The sequence below is a fragment of the Sturnus vulgaris genome, chromosome 3 (assembly GCF_052056855.1).
Source record: "Sturnus vulgaris isolate bStuVul1 chromosome 3, bStuVul1.hap1, whole genome shotgun sequence".
Lineage (NCBI taxonomy): Eukaryota > Metazoa > Chordata > Aves > Passeriformes > Sturnidae > Sturnus > Sturnus vulgaris.
In genome coordinates this window covers 87,374,782-87,392,653 of record NC_142245.1, presented here as the reverse complement: position 1 = coordinate 87,392,653, position 17,872 = coordinate 87,374,782, and the positions used below count along the sequence as shown (strand labels likewise).

General features: G+C 37.1%; 1 long non-coding RNA gene across 1 annotated transcript in view; it reads right to left on the bottom strand.

Annotated features, from left to right (window-relative positions):
• Positions 1-2,578: 2,578 nt before the first annotated feature.
• Positions 2,579-17,872, bottom strand: part of LOC148224466 (uncharacterized) — a 63,908-nt gene continuing 48,614 nt past the window's right edge. Inside the window, exons 3-4 of the long non-coding RNA XR_015802671.1 lie at positions 8,436-11,914; positions 2,579-7,805 (exon numbers count right to left, since the gene is read on the bottom strand). This is a non-coding gene — a long non-coding RNA (uncharacterized LOC148224466). The remainder of the gene's footprint in view (positions 7,806-8,435; positions 11,915-17,872) is intronic.

Sequence of the window (17,872 nt, the reverse complement as noted above, 5' to 3'; positions counted from 1 at the left end):
CAGTATCCCTTTGAAAAACTCATTTAGAAGGAGGCTGTTGCTAGGATACTATGACTGCTGTCATCAGTGTAATGTGGTGGCATATACATATATATGTATGTATATATATTTTTATTATTTTTCCTAACTAGAGATCTTGACCATTGAGCAGCACAGACTATAAGCAACATTATCAAACCTATTAGGTATATTAAAGATTGAATAGAACATTCAATTTCATGCTGAAAAGACAAAGTGGAGTTAGTCTTCAAAGTGAAGCCCATCAAAGAATGTCACAAGAAACAGCCACAATGCTTGTTAACTGCTTGAATAGAAGAACACAGACACGTGGCTCAGAGGCGACTGAGAACAGAAGCCAGAGAGACTAAAGACTGAACAGATGTTGCTGCTGAGGTGAGGGAAGTGGGTAGACATTTCATTCTGCTGGAATCAAAGACAACTAAAACCATAAGGACCAAAAATGACTATAAATGGGTGTTGACTTAATCTTCTGATGAGGAATGGCTAGTTAGTTGAAATGATCAAAATAGAGGATCAAAGGGGTATATAGAAGCTATACAGATCTGAAGTCAAATGGGGTTTATGGACAAAATTATGACTCTGTTAAGACAGCAAAACATCTCCTCAACTAGAAGAGGCCATTAGATAGTCTTCAACACATTTTCATGCCAAAGAAAGTGTCCAAGACTCTCCAGGATGTTCAGGTATCTATGCTATCTATTTCAGCGCAGTTTTGCCTCTGAGAGTCTGGCCCTGCAGTCAGAGTAGAACAGTTCACAAAGAAAATCAGCTTGTATGACACATTTTGTACTCTGCCTGAGGAAGAGTGCAAAGGTATTCTCTCCTAATTAAAATATGAATGCTGTCATCTGATAATCTTCCTTGTGAGAAATAACAAGCTCACTAATTAAATGTGCAATTTCTTGACATTTAAACAGGTCAATTCTCTTTTCCATGCGTCTGATCATTTATTTGAGGTGCTACTTTCAGGCATGTTTATTATACTAACCAAAATTAATAACCAGCATAACAGACCCTTCTAAAACAGAGGGGTAAGTAATGTTGTTTTGTCCTTTTGCTCAACTGAAGTTATTTAAATATAGAAAATATTTATAATTAAATAGAGGATAGATATTTCATTTTTATTAAGTCCTCATCATCTTTCTAGGCTTCCTATGTATGTTGTCTGATGGCTGTATTCCATAAGGTTACATCTTTATTCCATTTGGCTTTAATGAATAAAATGTTATTGCATAGAACACAAAGAAAATGGCAAGACAGCTCAAGTTTAATTTAGTGATATAATTTCTGAAAGATAAATTCCTGAAAGATTCCATCGATAAATTACTAGTTCTGGTACAGATAGACTGGAAGACCTGTGGGCACAGACTTTTATTTTTAAGAACTTATGTGACTTCTGCAACTGTAATTACTGAAAAGAGATCTTCATTTTTAGCACAATACCAAGAGTATGATAAATTATATTTTAAGTATAGATTTCAACAAGTCAGTCTAAAATTAAATTTTCTCTTTTACAGAAAATTTAAATCTTCTTGAAATTTCGTTTAGTCTGAATGAGATTGAAGAGTTTAAGTTTTCGAATATTTTGCAAATCAAAATTTTAAAAGCATTCTCTTTTGAAAAAAGCAAACCCAGTCCTTGTGAATTTACCGAGCTATTAATCACAGAATCACAGCATAAGCTGAGTTGGAAGAGACCCACAAGGATCAAGTCCAACACCTGGCTCTGAACAGCACCATCCCCAAGAGTCACACCGTGTGCCTGAGTGCATTGTCCAAACACCTCTTGAACTCAGGCAGCTCTGATGCCATGAGTATTTCCCTGTTCAGTGCCCAGCCACCCTCTGGGAGAAGAATGTTTTCCTAATATCCACCCTAAACCTCCCCTGACACAGCTCCAGGCCATTCCCTTGGGTGCTGTCACTGTCCCCACAGAGCAGAGATCAGTGCCTGCTCCTCCTCTTCCCCTCCTGAGGAAGTTGCACCTGCACTGAGCTCTCCCTTCTGTCTTAATGAAATATAAACTTCTTATTTAATAAAGTTATTTAGATGTATGAAAAAGTTGTATGAGTTACAGATCTAAATGTTTTGAAGTAGGGAATGGCCTTTCTCACCAGATATCTATAGACAATCTGGCATTTATTACCATCTGCTTTGTTCTTCAGCAGTATGAACTTAATTTATGTGATCTTTCTGATGAAAAAAAATGCAAGCTCTTCATCGCTTTGACTTTCATGGCTTGGATTTTTGTTGTTTCTTTTTTATTATTTTTTATTTTTTTTCCATAAGTGAGATATCTGCAAAGGGTTGGCCTGTTATTTTCACGATGCAGTTTATGAAGAGGTTACAATAGTCAACTGTTTGTTACCCTACTGCAGGGACACGGCGTAGGCAACATTTCTGTTACATAGCATTGCAGTTCTCAGACCAGGATGGTAATTGCAATTAGTGATTATTTGAGTTCATATACCAGGTTATTAACTGAAGCAGTAAGAAACAGATAGACTGCTTGCTTAGGACAGAGAGCTAGGGCAATAACCTCATATGCTGCAGCAGTGGGAAATGGCAAAACATGTCAGAGCTCTCAGAAATGATAATTTTATGTGTGTAGCTAAGGTCAACTGTTGACTTTAGTATAATGAAGAATGAATTACTCAGAATAAAAGTAACGTTTTATTTTGATTTTTGATCGTTCTTATTTTAATGTGAGATAAGAGACTGAACACGTTAGCATCTGTGGTATATTTTATCTTTTTACTCTCCAAACCCTAAGTATTCTGATTTAAACCTTTAAATTTAACTTAAGCTTTTAAGGTTTGGAAAGGTCTTAATTTTATAGGTCTTTCTCCATAAATTGGTGAGTCTAGAAAGATTTAATAACAGCCTAAAGCAGATACTCAAATTGGGCAGAACAATTGCAGTAGGTAAAGAAGCACTGAATTGCACTTAAGCCTCTTTTCAACTAGGCTTCAGTAAGAAATATGGGCAAATAAATAGACAAATTCAATTGCCAAAATAACACTTAGTGCCATTTGAGATTTCCTAAATTGTCTGAGATATCTGCACACAAATGATACATATGCCACATGACTGAGGTAAAGACCCAATTTAGGTATCAATATTAAATTGAATCCTTCCCCTATACTTCTGATGGCTGAAGTTAAATGTTATAAAAATCTATCTAAAAAAGACAATACAGTTGACTACATACAGCTCCTAAACCCACTGGAAATATCCTAAGGTCTCCAAGATATCTACAGCAGACTGTCAAGTATGCACAGGCTCTACAAAAGGCCAACTCAAATTCTGGGCCAGAGAAGCTCGAAAGAAATTTTTCACAAAGATGTCTTAAACGTAATTTTGAACCACCCTAAATCGCCTTAGATCATGCGGTCTCTAAACTACCACATAAAAAATATAAATATTGATAAAAGGAGAAATGAAAACTGTGTGTTTATTATGCTGCAATTATTAAAATATTAAATTTACTCTACTTGGCTTCAATAAGATGTAAGCCTGGAAGAACTGAAGATTCAGGAAGGAATTATTTCTTCTTGGATACCATGTGTAGTTTCAAATTTCCCTTTTGACCTATTTATTTTAGAATAAGGATTTATTGAAATCTCAGCTTTTATACATTACAAGTGTTCCTTATGTTATACACTGAAAATCATGACAAGGTTTTATGCTTCCTTACATGAAAATTAATCTATTTCAAAATCCATAAAGGACAAAATACGTTGCTAATCTATATATATCAATTCACTTTCCTTTACATCTAGAAAATCCTATTTTGTACAGGGTAAAAATTAATGATTTATATATATCTCAGAGTTTTATTCTGCATTCTGGGTCACTCATTCCAGTATTTAATTTAATTTTTAATGATAAATACTGCTATCTGAAACTTCTCATCACTGAAGAAAAATTACCGGAAAAGGAAGAGGCCTAGAACCTGACTGAAATATGTGGGTTATTATTAGCTAAGAAGACAGAATTAAAGCTGTTAATATGCTGTGGATAGCACAGGAGTGCATTCTTCCTGGACTTTGTGGGCCACACTACTGCTGTGGAGCACAGTCTGTTGACAGGTAATGAAGAGAAATGTGGTCTTTGAGATAACTATGATTCAGCACACTGACTATTTGAAAAAATAAATTGGATACAGAGCTGACATGATTGTAATATACATTGGTCAGTTGTTGGAATATGCAAAGAAACTGTATTAAAACCTAAGATATAATAAAAAATAAAATAGTGTCAAAATCAGAGATAGATTCTATATGCATAGAATCACAGAATAGTTTGAGTTGGAAGGAATCCTTTAAAGGTAATCAAGTCTTTTTTTATCACTAAGTTCCCTTTTTTATTCTTGATATATAATTGTCAAATGTTTAAGATTGGGAACAATTAATTTCATTGGATTAATTTTGAGCCAGGCATTGGTAATAAATAATTAGCTTTTGTGAAAATTAGAAATACACAAACTACATAAACATACCTCCCTAAGTGCATTGTTTTTACTTATAAGTTATGGTCTTTTTTCACCCTGTGACACTTTTTACTTTCTCTGCAGATCAGCCAGGGCATAGTAATAATGAAAGCACATTTCAGTCACAACAGTACTACAAAACATTGCTGACATCTCTGGACCATGATACCTTGTGTGGAAGAGCACATTCAGAGACACATGAAGCAGACACACTTCACAAATCCTTCTAGGAAGTGACATTCAATTGTGGCACCTCAAAAAAAAGGATTTAAGTACCTTATTCCCAGAAAAACAGCTGCTGTCTCTGTTTATTTCTCATTGAATAAAACAATGGAAAATTAACTGAAAGTAATTTAACAACATGAACAAGATCACACTCCATTGAGCTACCAGCCAACAGGTAATGCAGACATTGCTTACTAACCAGTACCCCAATTTAAATGTCACACTCATCAGAATGCTGATACACAAAATATATTAGTTATTTGCTAGTTGTGCACTTGAAAGGAGGACAGGAACTGAGCAATGTAAATGGAAGTGTACACAGCTGCAGTGATTCCCAGCTCCCAGATGAAGTCAGGCAGTGTTGTGCCAGGACTATGATTCCACTAACAGATATCTATTTTTTATGAGACTAAAGCCCCTCTCCATTTACTCATTATTGTCAGTATTCCAACGTTGCTGATACTCACATGCTCTGCTATACATTAAAGATCCTAGAGCAGTGTTTAGAGGGACCATCCAACGCAAAAGAAACACTGTACATGTGGATAATTCCTGAGCTTTCTAGCTGGAGGGTTGGAAGGATGCTGGGGCAGGGGAATTCCTTCCCTCAAAGGAATGCATGGGTGCACAGTAAGCACTTCCTGCAGTGGGCTACAGAGCTCATATTGGTGCTAGCCTTGCTACTGCTGCTACTGCTGCTCTGAGAAAAGGTGGAAGCACGACTGGGAGAGATTTTGGCTAGTTACAAAATTCAGTGAGGGATGGACCCCCACACACCCCACAGTCAGAGTTGCCCCTCTATGCAGCAGTTCTCTAAGTGTTTGTGCATGAACACATGGGTTTGTACAGGCTGGGAAACTGTTCAAAACTGTAAAACACCTTTATGAGGTCTGATGCAATATGCAGATTTGCCAATGGATAAAAGATTTAAAAATAAAACATTTTTGGCAAGTTCCAGTTCCTGCTTGCCAACTTGGAAAGGAGAAGAGTGATCAGGGTAAAGTAATTAAACATTTTTAGCCTTCCTTTTCCATGTTATTGTCTTCATTTTATTGCTCAGTGTTAAGCTAGCCTAAATATTGCTTCAAAGCATGAGCTCTGAGGTCCTCCCCTCCTTGCACTCACACTCAGGGTTCTCAGCCACAGTCTCTAGTCACCACTTGTGAGTAATCACAGACTGGCACAACTAGCACTAAACACAACAGAGCACAAATCTGGTTAGCAGAAAAGACTGCACTTTATAGCCTTTAGCTCAGCAATAGGATGTTTTTGAGATTCCTTCTTGTACAGTGCATTGTAATGGGTTGCATGATTAACAAGCATCACTGCCAATGGAGTCAGACACCAGAGCAAAATATTCCCCTGCTCTTGCCAAGCAACAAATTTAGGGCCCAATTCAGTTTGAGTACAGCCAGTTTCCTTGCTAGAGAAGCTGGCCATGATTTTTACTGAAATAAGCCCTTTGCTTTTAGAATGCAGATGAGCATTTAAGACAACCTAATTAAAAACATCAATGATTTTTTCCCTTTGCTGTTTGCTTCTGCTTGACATGATTTAATGTCAGATAGCTCTGAGCATCAGAGCTTTTCTAGATGTATGGCTGCAGCAAAGGCTTCATCCATCCCAGGAACCTTCTGCTAGATGACTTTTTTTTTAATTTTTTTTTTTTTTTTTAATTCTAGAAATGTAAATCACTTCTTCCAGGATGATGTTTCTTTCCTATTAAGCTACTACTTTCTCGAATATTCACGTCAGCTTCCCAGCATAATAATAAAATCACCTCTTAGCCTCTACAAAATATTTTTATAGCCAGTTTGTTTGGGCATCATTAGCCTGGCACAAAAACACTCTGCAAGCAAAATATGGGTAACTCACAGGTATAAAGCAATTCTTTGTTGGCCAGTATGCATAAAAGACAGCTGGTATTTAGTGAACTGTGAGGTTAAGTACGATTGTGCTCCCACTCCAGTACAGCAGCTGGAAAGCCTTCACGAGGCAGGCAGGTATTGCTGAGGAGTGAGGGCTTGGTGGCCACGGCTCCCAGGAGCCACCATGGGGGCAGAGCTGCTCCTGCCTCCTACTCCGTCAGCACTGACGGATCTACCCCAGCCTGGCAGGTCCTGTCTGTCCCTGACTAGACCAGCCTCCAGCTACCTTCATCTCTTTTCCTTAAGGTGTTAGCATTTCACGTTGATGCTTTCTCTGCTGAGTCCTTGGTCTCCTAGCAATCGAATATCAGCAGTCCTACTGCTCTCTGTAATTTTCTACTTTTCTTATCCTGCTACAGACGGTCTCGCAGCTCTGGCTCAGCAGTCTGAGTCAAGGTTACACAGCTGGAGTGTATCAAAGCTGGACCCCCTACTCAAGCAGCTAAAACCCCAGCAGTGGGGGGCTACATAGAGAGGGTAACAGTGTGCCATGGCATTATACGGGATTCTTTCTTGGACATTGAAACACCTCATTCCTGAAACCCCTCACACCTCATTCCTGATTACTTCCCTGATCCTTCTGACTACAGTTCTTGTTTTTTCTCCCTCAGTATGGAATTCTGGAAGAACAATTACAATTACTTGCTTCCTTCAATTACTCTTTAGTTTTGTAACACTTAGTATCCAGACTTGCCACCAACTATTGTATGTTAGCTGTCCAGTACCTATTTGCAATCTACTATTCATAGAAACTAAGTTGGGCACAATCTTCTCACTGTAGAGATACAATACTCTGTCAGTAGGGAAAGGATATAATTCTGGACTTTTTCCCCTATGAGTAAGCAGAATTTTAGCCAGGAAAATATGTTTTTTTCTCCTTTAATCCTCTTCACAGCAAATGTTAAGAGGAACACCCAGAAAGGACACCATATGATTGAGAATGTGCCATCGTATACTTTGTGAGCCCTGTAGCTGCTGTTGCCCTTCAGCCATTAAAACTGCAAACAGCAGTGTTTCTAGGTAGGCAGATCATGTTTATCACAGTACATAAATCCTGTGTGTCCAAACTGATCATGAAGTGCAGCAGTCATTTCTCTGGGGCTTCCTGAAACCTTCAGCAAGTCATCAAATTCCTCTTTCCTGGGCAGGGAAAGAAAAAAAAATCATTTAAACACAAATGATATATTTACTTACATGATAAATGGGGATCTGTGCTTGAATCTAGTTGTAGGATAACTTCCAAACTGTGTTGTGTAGTCAGCCAAAGTATAACATATATTCAGACAGTGTAATATTGATCTGAAGTGGTTCACTCTGAATCCAGAAAATTGTGGCTCGCTTCCAGCATTTTAAACATATAAATACATAGGAAAAATACAACTTCTATTCAGATGCTTAATTCAAGTCTAAAAATTTTCTGGACAGAAACTATATCAAAATCAATCAACTGATTTACTATTCTTCCTCAATTTCACAATATTGTCTCTGTGCAGTCTTTTTACAGAATGCAAAAAGAGCAGAAAAGACATATACAATGGAAACACTAAACTGAATTTATGCCAAAAAAATGAATGCATAGTGCATAAACATCAATCCTGATCTGACTGTTTTGCTCATCTAAGCAGAACAAAGCAGTTAGTAACACCTTTCAGGAACAATATCCGTCGAGTAATATAGCACACAGCTATCCCTGGGGTCTAATCTGAAGGTCATCTCCACCTGATTTAAGACACAAAATCCACATTTTTGCATCCACTACTTTGGACCCACCCTAGAGTGATCCACAATCTGCTTTTCAAAGTCCTTTTAGGATTGAGCCTTCTTTCTTTGTCCCCAGTTGCTGTAATCACAAGCAAAGGAGAAAGAAATAAAAGTTTGTAGAAGGCTGGAAAGGATGGACCAAGAAATTGAAGAATCACCATTCCTGGATTTTCTGCAGCTACAATTTTAACATATGGATGAATTTCATATACAGTAGGAGGGGCCAATAGGCACAGTGTTGCACTTCAACATTCCACATACTGCTGAATTTGGAGTACAGCCACCTGGTGGGGACTAGACTAAGGTAGGTTTTTGTACTCAAGATCAGCAGTTACAGGCGTAAACATAAATTTATGATTAAACCTAACATTCAATACAGCTGTAACTAGACGCATACAGGTAAATATAGTCTTGCATTGGAGAAGAATTTCTTCTTCTGCAGCATATTCATTTAAACAACCTACTATTTTCTCCCCAAACAACTTGTCAATTTAACCCAAAATTCCTGCATAATTTTAGGTGGAAGAAATAGGAAGTTATAGCATTCTGGAGGACTGAATGCTGAATGATCTAACATTATGTTCTTTGTTTATTCTGTGAGAAGTGCATACCTTGAATAGTAGCAAATCATTTCAGTTTCTTTTTCCAGCTGAGGGAATCTGAAACCACAGCTCACACGAGTTATATGAATTTCCTATATATTAACTGATTGGTCAGTCGTTGATCAGTGCAGAAAAATGAACCACATTCCCACCTCTTCATTAAGTGCACTCACAAGAAAACTATTTACCATTATATGGCTTCCCCAGGCATTGAAGTAAAAATTGGTCTTTGAAAAATATCTAAACATTTTTGAGATAGATAGCCCAGAACTTTGAAAATTCACCTTGAGCTCCAAGTTGCATTAAATAGTTAATTATTTCAGATATGCAGAGGAAGCAAGTTCTTGTTTAGAACTGCTTACTAAAAGTTAAGATATTAAAGAAGTATTTCTGCATCATTTGGTTCTGCACATTATTTGTGCGTATTAATGTCATTAGTGTCAGCTCTAGCAATAATTTCAAATGCTGATTTCATCATTTCAAAACAAAACAATAAAATATTCATAACTTTATTTGTTCTTAAATAAGAGTTTGACATTTTATTGTTAGAATTCCGAAAGAAATAGGAGAATTCTTGGGGGTTTTTAACATATATTCTGCCAAAATATTCCATACGTGCATGTATTCTAGGCTAACATATGACAATAAAATAAATCAAAATTTGAACAGTACTTGTTTATTATTTCATTGCCATATGAAGAGCTGATGAAATTGAACTGTTGTGTACCATGACATTTTGCCTGCATAATGCAATAACCGCTTTATGGAAAATAAGTTGAGAATCTCATTACTTGACCAAGATTTATGATGGAACTTGTAAATGTATTTGCTTTCAATAAATCTGACAAAGATTGACCACCATCCTTGTTAACAGTTTGATAGACATTCTCTTTTAATGGCATCTAATTACAAAACAGCCCGTGCAATATTGTACTAAGATCAAAATTCAGTCTAGAAATAGTAATAATTGCCAGATTTAACTCATACATTTCTTTTATGGAGATCAGAAATAGCTCTTCTCTTTTCTGACACGCATATTAGAAAAGCTACTCAAAAAGGATCTGAACATTTTCTGAGAAATTACAAAATCCATCACATTGGTTTTTCTGAAGTATTCCTAAAGTGTCTACTTCCATTATGTCAGTGTGAAGAGCTCCCCTGCCTGTCTCCAAAGGAAATCCTATGCTTCCTGTTACTGGGTGATGCCGATCGCTGTGGTCTGCAAGTGAGCCATTCCTGGAACAGGCAAAAATAAACTCAGGTGATATATTACCTGCAATGTAAGATATTGCATTCATTGTATATTCTGGAGATCAACCTATTTTACTTTGTTTCCTCAAAATCCTTTTCCTCATTTTGTTTCAAAATATAAAGTTGTTGGAGCATACCCTCATTTCTCATTGTAGTTATTCTCTCTGTTACTGGGATTGGTGCACAAAGACCAAAGCCATGAAATTGCCTTTAGAATTTAACCCTTTGCCTAGAAAATTCTCAGTTTTATCAATACCGAGGATGCAGACATAGACAAAATTCCAAACTGGTAAACCAGATAATATGTGTTGCATTATAAATATATTTTGGCAAGTGCCCAAAAAAGCAGTGTTAAGAGAAAGTTAAATACATTTCAGGGTTGTACAAAAGGTTCTTTAAAAACAGCCTTTAAAGTGCGCTTCAGTGGCACATGTTTAAAATCCTTTATGCATCAGTTCACAGGGGAAACAGATCACTTCAGTAACTGACAAGTGTTTCTGCAAGGGGAAGTTTAATTCAGATGTTTCAATTTCTTTATTCAAATGTACAGTCATGTCTACCACGGCTCACATAGACCGAGTGATTCAGGAGTCATGCAGGTGAATACAGAAGTAATAAAACATGAGAAGTTTTAAAATGCCAAAAAAAAAAAAAAAAAAAAAAAAAAGAAACAAACGCAGTCATTTTTGATGGAACAATTTATTATGAAATTTGTTTGTAAAAGAAAGAAAAGCCTTCCATATCTTCAACTGTTTACGGGCTGTTTTTACATTAGTCGGAAATTCATCTGTGCCATCAAGTCCTACTGGACTCTCTTATCTTTTCATCTTAGTTAAACTATCCTATCCCATGAACAGACATTTTTATGCAAGTTTAAATCTTGTTCCATCAGGACAGATTCAGATTGGTAAGTGAGCCATGATTAATCATGCATCTAATTACACTGCATCATCTAGGGCACAGATGAAGCCTCGGTGTTTTGAGGACTTTGTTCTTATCCATCATAAGTGACTTTTCTGTTTCTTCCTGACATCTATTTTCCACAGTCACAGGTTCAGAAAAAAAAGAAAAAATTCTTTATTATTTTGTAGTGGGTTGGCCTTGGCTAGTTGCCAGGCACCCACCAAGCTACTCTATCACTCCTTAACAGGACAGAGGGAGAATGAAGAATACATGGACTGAGATAAGGGACATCACTTATCAAGTGTCACGAGGAAAACAGACTGGACTTGGGAAAATAAATGTAATTTATTGCCAAGCAGAATAAATAAATAAGAAATAAGAACAAATTTTAAAATAACATATTGCCCCCAGCTTTCCTTTCTTTCCAGGCTCATATTCACTCCCAAATCTTTTACCTCCTGCACCTCAAGTGGTGTAGTGGAATGGGGAGAAGGGACAGTTGCAGTCGGTTCATAACACTCCATCGATTCCTTCCTCCTCACAATCTTCCCTTGCTCCATTATAAGGGCTCACCCATTGGAGACAGTCCTTCATGAACTTCTCCAGCATAAGCCTTTCCCACAGGCTGACTGGTCCAGTGTGAGTCCTGCTATGGAATGCTGTCCTTCCTCACAGGGTCACAGGTCTGACAGCAGACTTGCTCCTGTGTGTCCTCTTCATGGGCTGCTCATCCTGTCAGGAGTTCAAATATACTTCATGACTCACAGCTGCTTTCAGGGCTACTCACCTGTGCTGATGTGGGGCTGTCTGCAGGCAGCAGGTGGCTATTTGCTCCACATTGGATAACCATGGGATGCAAGGAAAAACCTGTCACTACATTCCCTCTGCAGGCTGCAGGAGAATCTCTGGTTGTTTGCCTGGACTACCTCCTACCCCTCTTTCTGCATTGACCTTGAGGCCTACAGAGTTGTTTCTCTTACATATTCTCACTCCTGTAGCACAGCTTCTGATGGGTAGCATTTTTCTCTTTCTGGAATACGCTACCACAGAGGTGCTCCTGCTGTTTCTGGTGGGCTCAGCTTTACCTAGTGGTGGGTCTGTCTTGGAGCCAAGCTGGATCTCTCTCTGGCATAAGGGCAGCTCCTGATGTCTCCTCACAAAGGCTGCTCACACAGTCTCCAGTTACCAAAATTTTGCCACATAGATCCTGTTTGTTTTTTCAGTTTGTTTCACCTTACCTCTACCATTCTACAACCTCTAAGGCTGCAGAATGAAAACAAACAAACAAAAAAACCAAAACAAAAAAACCCACCAAAAGCCTTTAGAAATGTCTAAAATTACCATGTTCATTGATGGCAATACCAGACAGTGCTATTTTTTCATGCAGCCTGACTACTAGTAAAAATGCTTATTTAATTTCATCCTTTGCTGTGAAAACTCACACCTAGTTAATTACTTAAAATTGATCTGTTTGCAAGTCAAAATTGACAGGTTTTTCATTTGTCACTGTATTAAACCAGAACTATTCACTGTGACTTCTGACAGCAACCCAAGTTCTCAGATTCCCCTGCAAAGCAGGAGGAACACTTCCCATCTTGAAGGATCTGAAGCTCTGCCCTCCATACTGTTGATGAGATTCATCTCACTTAACTTCAGCTGACTAGTCCAGTCCTGGACAGAGACAGTAGATTTCAGGCAGGGGTTTATCTGTATTAGATGCCATGGGATTTAGATACCTCTCCTTATCTTATGAAATAGTCTAGGAGAAAAAAATTACTGAGATTAAATCCATACTGTCAATGGGGAAAAGCATTCCTCAGTGGTAAGTGAACACTAGCAAATCAGTGGTCCTTAAAACAAGTTAATTGAAATCGTTCAAAAAATAGAATATTACAAATGTATAGGCTTTCATATGTTATCATAACAGACTTCTTGTCAATGTCCTATGGTGAAGGCAAAAATATTTTTAGCATATAGGTATAATTTGCAAGTATCACTCTTACTGTGTAAGAGGGCTACACAGTATTGCATACATACAACATACAAGTCTATGAAATACACAGGGACAGGACAGCCCAGAAACACCACTGGAGTTGCTGTTGACTGTAAAAAAGGGTTTTTTCAGTCAACATTTTTACATTGTAGAAGTTTAAACGTAAACCAGTAGGACCGCAGGTGTGTAGGATGCTGGATGTCTATTATGTGTTTTTCAGATGTGCTAGACCTAATGTCAGCATGGATATACTGTGTGTTTGATCACTAAAACTCCTTAAGAGTATTAGACATAATTCCACAATTCATCTAATCTGTGCTGGAGTTTAATGTAAAGCCTGTTATGTTCAAAACATCCATCTTTTTGCAGTGCTTTGCACATTAGGAACACTAATTTCAAAGTTAGCACTTCCATTTAACATGCAATATAAGTAAGAAAGTTGAATTACGAAAGTGCACAGGTCATTTACAAAGTGTTCATACTAGAATACACTAACTGTTAGGAAAGACAGAAACCTGCTTTCTGACACTTTACCTTTGCTATGTCCACAGACACAGCAAAGATTTCCTTTGTGTTCTGCTTTTACAATTTAGGTTAAAGACTAAAACCAACAAAACGATTTAGACAGTTAAATGAGCAGAAGTTATGTGCTAAAGGGGTATTCATATTTAAATATCTTGCAGATGAGACTATGCCCACAAATACAACAGAAAACAATTTCTCTGGTTCCCTGAAGCTTAGAGTTGCTTTCAAAAAATGCAATTTTTATTCCTCCTTTCAGATAATCCATCTGCCTACTGAGAGGGGTATTAACTATCTCAAGACAGTTCCATTCTCCTTAGCCCTCATTATCATTTCCCATCTTCTTCTCTGTAGCATTAAACCAGCTAAAACAACTCACAGAACAAAATACTGTCGAGGCAAACTGCTTCTTATGCTTTTCATGGTTGCTCCCTGTACTTGCCACTTTGTTGTGAAAGCCAGCATGGTAGATGCTCCTGAAACTGCCTGATGGGGTGTCTCTGCAGGGCTTGAACCCTTTCAGTATAGAATCAGTGTCACATAAGACTCTCACAAGTTATTTATGAAAACAGTAGACTTTTCAAACATAGAGCATTCTCTTCTTTTCAAGAAAACAACAGAAAACTGAGGACTCTTTAGCTGAGGCACTGTCAGTACCCCATGAGAGGCTGTAATATTAGGTTAGTCATCCAGCACTAAGAGTATGGAAAGGTGTTCTTGAAAGTTCTAACAAAAAAAGAGAAAATTATCAGTGCACAAATGCTCTTGTGTCCATTTTTAATGGTTTTCCCAGAATCTTTTCTTTTTTCATTTACATAAAAGGAATTTTAATTAACTTATTTTTCATGCAGCTAATCCTCAGTTAAAAAAAAGTGATCACGACAATTTTAAAAGTATTTTGTTTGAAAGTAAGTTAACACTGGAATTCCTCGGTCTATTTAAACTTGTCATCTTCAATTGTTCATAGTGACAGATTTCCTAATGCTCACCAGGCACTCACGCATTTTATGTTTGTTGGAGTGTGCATCTTGTAATGTTCACGGCTTCACTGATTCAATCATTCCTATTTTTGCTACTGATTCGGAAGGACTCACAGTATGAGAGAGAACAACAGGAGTGAATTGGTGATGCTGATTTCATCCAAGCATTTTTTCAGGATTCATAAATATACAGAAAGCTTAATCTCACCATTTTCTTGGAAGTGATTTAATTTTCATCATTCTCTTGTCTTGTAGAAGATTTTTTTATTATTGTAGAGCATTGATTCAAAAAAACAAAAAGAAAAGAAAAAGAAATAAAAAGAATACAGCAGCCTCTAAGCTCTAGATAAGCATCTACTCAAGCTGTTCAACTTTGTCTAAATAGCTCCATACCTATATTTTGCAGAGACTTCAAAGACACCCTTTGACTCACCCATTCAGTGAATACATAATCCCTCCTATTAAGCAAAGCAATTTCATCCATAAAAACACATGATGTTCCAAACAGCATGAGAACTAAGTAACCATTGAGAGTGGTTAACCCAAATTTCTAGTCCAGAGTGTTTCACTCCTTTTCAGTTTGTTTACCTGCATAAATTTCCCAAAGGAGATGTGGATCCTTTCAGAAATGTCATATATCTGTAGACTTCTGCAGCATATGGGAAGTTGGCTTTCTATTTGCTGGGGTTTTTTTTTGCTGAAAACCACAGGGGTCTACAGAGCAAAGGCTGAAAATCACTGTTCTGGTCTAAATCAGGCATAGCAGAGATGTGAGTTTGCACTTCACCATTTACACTCCAGGGCTTTCCTCATCAAATGTTCACACAGGCTTATGAGGACAAGATTGTGAATCAAATGCTGAATGGGCAGGGAGGAAACTGTGGTTTATGCATCAAACAGGAGGCAAGCTCCTTGTACTTTTATTTAAAAAAAAATTCCAAAGGCTATAATTTCATATGATTCATAATAGGAAAATTTTAACACATGTATAGAATCCTATTTTTCATTCAGATGTAGTTATGACCTTGTCACACAATTTCATATGTTGAGAACTTAGAAACTCTGAGATCTCCAGGGACAAGAAAAACATGGACCATATTGTGGTCAAAATGTAATTTAAAACATTTCTGGAATTTTTTAGAACTCTCCTCCATTTTAAAAAATATATATATTTATTTATTATACTTACAGAATTTGGGTTTTGGAGAAAAGGGACAGAAATACAGATTAGGTTAGGAACCACGTGGAAAAGTGGTGGTGACTTCTAAAAATAATGCAATTAAATAAAGACATTCAAGCCTCATCAGTAAATTTTATCAGTGCATTATTCAGGTCCTGACTTTAAATTAAAACAAATTGAGACTTTTTCTCTTAAGATGCTTATACCTAGTCTTCTTTCCATTGAAAGCATGCAACTTCTTTCTTTATTTTACTGCATGCTACACATAGACATATGGGGCTTATTTTGGAGTGGAGCTATGAAGAAAATATTTTGCTGCTATTAACACGAATCTGAAAGGAGACTATAGTGACAGCTGTGGCTAGATAGATTACCTATCTAGAGGGCTCTCTGAAGTCTATTTTTCACCACTGCACATTTGGTCCTTTCAGAACTCAGGTGAATTATAAGATTATAGGACTGTCTAACATGTGCTCACAAATCATGGAAGATATTTTTATCTAAGTGGCTAATACAAGAGTAAGTTTCTTTCATACACATGAAACAGCACTAACATGGCCTACTAATTATACAAAACTCAATAGAAATAAATCCAATCAAGCACTCACTTAGCTCAAACCCCCAAATATGCTCACAGTACCAGAACAATAAACCAACAAAAGGTTAAAAAATAATGCTACTAATGTACAATGGAAGGCCAAATGATGATAATGCAATGCCTGTCACATGCTCAATGCAGTGTAAATGTACATACTAAATTAATATTTTTTAAATGAACACCAATAGACTGTGTTCTCTTATTTAAGGAAGTTTAAGTGAAAGGGCAAAAATATATCTTAAATTAAACTAGAGTGTTTAAAAAGTAAGCTTAATATTTCCAGGAAGCTCAAACAATGTATTTTTTCTCCCGTATTCCTTTAGAGCATAAATCCTTGGATGAGTTAAATGTATAACAGCCTTTAAGGGAGAAAGACTCAGTCAATGAGTTAAAGAGGCAAGTAGCTTGCAAACAGGAGAGCAGTTAAAAGTAAAGATTCATCAGGGATCTTACCTAATGAAGACAGAAAAGACCTTAGAGTACCTGGAGTAGCTGCTATTTGAGGTTTTCAAGGACAGGTTAGTTAGTGTCAGCATTTGTCAACAATGACTGAGGTACAGATTATTCTGCTTTCTGTATGAAGCTTGCATTATTTTGTCTCCCACAGCCCCTTCCAGACCTCTTTTTGTAGGAATGCATGAATTTGGATTGGAAATTACCTAAGAGTCTTCATGTCATAACAAATGCTGAAAAATGCTTTTTCTGCATCTGTTCCTGCATTGAACAAAGTACTGGAGCACTTGAGAGCTTGATTTCTCACACACATCCAAGCAAATCTCAAGAGAAAAGGTCAGGAAACCAGTTGCAGTTCTCTGATGCCAGACCACCACCAATGTAAAAGACAGGACTAAGTTTCTAGATTCAAGTTATGGGCTGGCCTTGAGTGAGTATTCAAAGGAAGCATCACAGGTTGGAAAATCCCTCCTCTGTGATGGTTTTTGCACAAGATATTGCCCCTGCCATTCTCTGTCCCTGGCAAAAGGAGGCAAGAGATAGGAGAAGAAAGCTACACTACCCACTACTTGGATCATTCCTATGAATGAATAGAAACTCTTTCTATTTCTTAATGTTTATTTTAATTTTTATTTACTTTAGAACTACATCCCCATTTCTAGCCTCATTTTCCCCAGGTATTTGAATATTTATGAAGCTATATAAACAAGAATATATGGAGTTTGAATATTCCTTTATACAAACGCATTGGTAGGTTTGACAGGATATTTGTGCTTTTCAGTGACTAATGTTGAAAATATAATTTTCCCAGAAGACCCATGTGGCTCATGAAAAACCTGCCAATTTTATACTTTACGTTTGAGGAAAAACAAGGTAAGAAAGAAAGAGAGAGAAAGAGGAAGGAAGGGTTCCAGGAAGGAAAGAAAAAGGAAGTAAGAAAAGAAAAAAAGGAAGGAAGGGAAGG